This window comes from Galeopterus variegatus, unplaced genomic scaffold, assembly GCF_000696425.1.
Source record: "Galeopterus variegatus unplaced genomic scaffold, G_variegatus-3.0.2 Scaffold4349, whole genome shotgun sequence".
NCBI lineage: Eukaryota > Metazoa > Chordata > Mammalia > Dermoptera > Cynocephalidae > Galeopterus > Galeopterus variegatus.
Window position 1 is genome coordinate 103,424 of NW_007730460.1, and position 3,781 is coordinate 107,204.

Genomic DNA, 3,781 nt, shown 5'->3' on the forward strand with positions numbered 1-3,781 from the left:
GGACCCGCCGGTGGGGCTCGCTCACCTGAACCTGGATCTGCCCCGGGGAACAGGCGCTGCTTCTCTCGAGAGGGCTTTCTGGAGCGCTCGGGCGGGCGGCGGCGGGGTGGGGCGAGCGCGCGAGGCGGGAGCTGCAGCAGGTCAGCCTCGCTCAGCCTTCCGTGCCCTGCCCAGGAACCGCGGTGATCTGCGCGCCTCACCGCACCCAGCTCCGCTCCTCGCTGCCTTCCCGCCCCGCCCTCGCAACAGCAGGCCCATTCCGAGCCCGGCGCCGGCTCCGGGGCGGAGCCTGGAGGAAGGCTCCCGCCCCCCGGCCTGCCTCACCCACTCCAGTCCTCGCATGGCTCTGATAGACAGATATCTTGGCCTGTGGGAAGGAGGTGGGCGGAGCCTCTGAGGCCAGAGAGGTGGGGATTCATCGCTCCATCCTCCCCCACCTCCACCCGCGCCACCTTCCCCGGCGCTGGCTAGGCGGGAGCCCCGCCCCGTAGGGCGGGTCCAAAGGACAGCCAGGTTCCAGGACAGGGATTGACACAGAGAGAGTCCAATCAGGAGGAGGCGGCTGAGGGTGCTGGGGGCTCCGAGCCCAGGTTTTGGTGCATTGCCTGGGCCCGGGCGAGGCCCGGCGGGAGCAGACTGGGAGGGTCACGGGCTGTCGCCCCGCCCCGCGAGCTGTGTTGTCCCTGTCTCATGTCATCCTACCAGAACAGATATTAAGTACCATATATGGGAAAAGTGCTATTTTACATAATTATGATGGCCTGTGGGGGCGGGCATGGACTCAACCCTGGATTCCACTGTGGGCGTCCTGAGTTCGATTCTTGACCCTGTCCTTAGAGTGGGCAAGCTGCTGTCTTTCAGCCGCCGAACCTTTGCTCTGGCGGTTCCCTCTGCCTGGAATGCCCTTCCGAGCCTCCACCTCAACGGGATTAACTCGCACACATCCTTTCACATACTTGTTACAAACTGTGTTCTGGTTTGGATTTGGGTTTTTTTTTTTTTTTTTTTTTTTTTTTGGCAAATTGCTCTTTTTTTTTTGTACTGTCCACTACAAGAGGAGAATTTTTCTTTTTTCATTTAAAAAAATTTTTTACATTTATCTTTTAATCTATCTGGGATTTATTTTCGTTTTGGAGTGAGGAAGAAATCTAACAAGTTTTTTACTAGCCAGTTGGCCAAACTGCACATTCTCCACTGATTTCAGATACCGTCTTCACCGCCTATTGAGCTCATGTATACACAGGACTTGAATCTGTTTCTGAGTTATATCCATTAATCTTTCTGTGTATACCTGTGCCAATTCTACAATGCTTTAATGATGATGGCTTTATGATACATTTTATATCTGCGAGGGCAAATTTCTTTTCAATGCTCTTTCCTATTGGAATGTCCTTGCTATTACGACTAAACTTCTTCCAAATGAACTTCAGAAAAAAATTTATGTCCTAAAGGCAAAAGAAAGAAGGAAAAAAGATTTTGCAGTTCTGTGACAAAGAATTACTATCAACGATACATAAAGATCTCTTCCTAGTCAATAAGAAAAACCCCAATACTACATATTAAAAATGGACAAAAACAGGAACAGATGATTTTAAAAGATGAAACATAAATGGCCATTAAAAATTAGTCATCGGAAATGCAAACAAAACAACACGGGATGCCATTTTTTGCAAATCAAAAAATAAATAAAAGAATAAAAATACCCAGTGTTGGCCAAGTTTAGAGGTACAGGTGGAAGAGTAAATCAATCAATTCTATCTGAGAATTTATCTTAAAAAATAATTGAAAAAGTACACAGATACGAGTTATAGAGTTCTTCTTTGCAACGTAGTTTATAATCACTAAATATTAAAATAACTTAAATGTACAGTATATTCTGAGACTGACCGAATAAATTTTGGTCTATAAATGCTGAAAAACACCCAGACAATCACTAAAATTTTTATGTAGATTTTTATTTACTGAGGAAAAGCAAATTATAGAAAGCTATTAGAGCAGGATTGCATTTATTTTTGTGCAATGTTTGTGTGTGCGTGTGTGTCTCAGAGAGAATTAAGTTTAAAAGGCATTACATCAAAATGTAAACGGTGTCTACTTCTCAGTAGAACGATTGTAACTGCTTTTTTCTTTTGCTTATCTGTATTTCTAACACATATATCACATACATAACTTTTTCAGAAATGGAAGAAAAAGACTCATTTTGATGTCACTCCTTCGGAGATGTCTTCCCTGACCCTCCAGGACAGTTAGGTGCCCCTCCTCTGTGCTCCCATGTCATCTGGCATTCATTTCTCTGCTTGTTCTCTATTTGCTGACAGCTCCCCAGCCCCGTGGCCAGGGGGGACATTCACTGGGATGCACAGGTTCAGCTGCATCGGTTCTTTCCTATTTGTTGGTACCCAGACTATACCTGTTAAACATTTTAAATATCACCTCTACCAGAGGTTCACATGTATGGAGTGTTTTACCATGTGGCAGGCACTGTACTAAGTAAGTGCTCATTTAATCCTCACAATGACACTGTGAGGTTAGCTATGAATATTATCCTCATTTTACAGGTGAGGAAACTGAGGCTCAGGAAAGTTAAGTGATTTGCCAAGTTCACACATCTAGTAAGTGGTGGGCCCAGAGTTGGGACCAGGACCGTGGCCCTTCACAGTCCACCACACCACAGTGGCCACACTTCGCGGCGCTCTCCCCTTCCCCGCCCTTCTTTTTGGTGCCCTCTTTCTTGGGCTTCTAATCCACCCCCACTTGCAACAATTACATTCGTGTGGATGACTTCTGTATCCATATCTCCAACCCCAGACTCATCCTGTTCTTCAGTCTTTTTTTCCCTCAGGTTTTTAAAATTGTGGTAAAATACACACAACGTATTTACCATCTTCATCATTTCTAAGTGTTCAACTTAGCGGCATTAAGTACATCATATTTGCAATCATCACGACCATCTATCTCCAAAACTCTTCATCTTGCAAAACTGAAACTCTATACTAATTAGACACTAACTCCCCATCCTTCCCTCCCCCAACCCTGGCAACCACCATTCTCCTTTCTGCCTCTATGAATTTAATTCCTCTGGGGACCTCACATGAATGGAATTACACAGCATTTGTCCTTTTGTGATTGGCTTATTTCACTTAGCATAATGACCTCTTGGTCAGGATTTCCATCTTTTTAAGGCTGAATAGTATTCCATTGTATGTATGTGTCACATTTTGCTTATCCATAGTTGTCCGCTTGGATCACTATTGGGTTTTAGCTATTGTGAATAATGCTGTAATGAATGTGGGCATACAGATATCTCTTTGAGACCCTGCTTTTAATTTTTTTGAGTATATACCCAGAAGTGGAATTATTGCATCAAATGGTAATTCTTTTTTTTTTTTTTTTTGGCGGCTGGCCAGTACAGGGATTTGAACCCTTGACCTTGGTGTTATCAACACCAAGCTCTAACCAACTCAGCTAACCAGCCAGCCCTAACTCTATTTTTAATTTTTTGAGGGGTGGCCAGCAGGTGCACCACTGTATATTCCCATCAACAGTGCACAAGCTTCCAGTGTCTCCATGTCCTCACCAACACTTGTTATTTTCTGTGTTTCTTTTTTTTGTTTTTTATAATAACCATTCTAATGAGTGTGAGGTGGTATCTCTTGGGTTTGATTTGCATTTCCCTAATGATTAGTGATGCTAAGCATCTTTGCATGTATGATGGGCCATTTGTATATATGTATCTTCAAAGACATGTCTATTGAAGTCCTTTGATCCTTTCAGGTTTTTT

At 44.4% G+C, this 3,781-nt stretch overlaps 1 protein-coding gene and 1 non-coding gene across 2 annotated transcripts in view; both read right to left on the reverse strand.

The window, feature by feature from the left end:
* The window catches only part of MYH9 (myosin, heavy chain 9, non-muscle), a 99,328-nt gene extending 99,086 nt beyond the window's left edge, over positions 1-242 (reverse strand). Inside the window, exon 1 of the mRNA XM_008587357.1 lies at positions 26-242. The gene's annotated coding sequence lies outside the window, so the exon portion shown is untranslated. The remainder of the gene's footprint in view (positions 1-25) is intronic.
* A 3,158-nt stretch (positions 243-3,400) lies between these two features.
* TRNAI-GAU lies at positions 3,401-3,475 on the reverse strand. Its single transcript has one exon. It is a non-coding gene; the product is annotated as a tRNA-Ile (tRNA).
* Between the last annotated feature and the right edge of the window lie 306 nt (positions 3,476-3,781).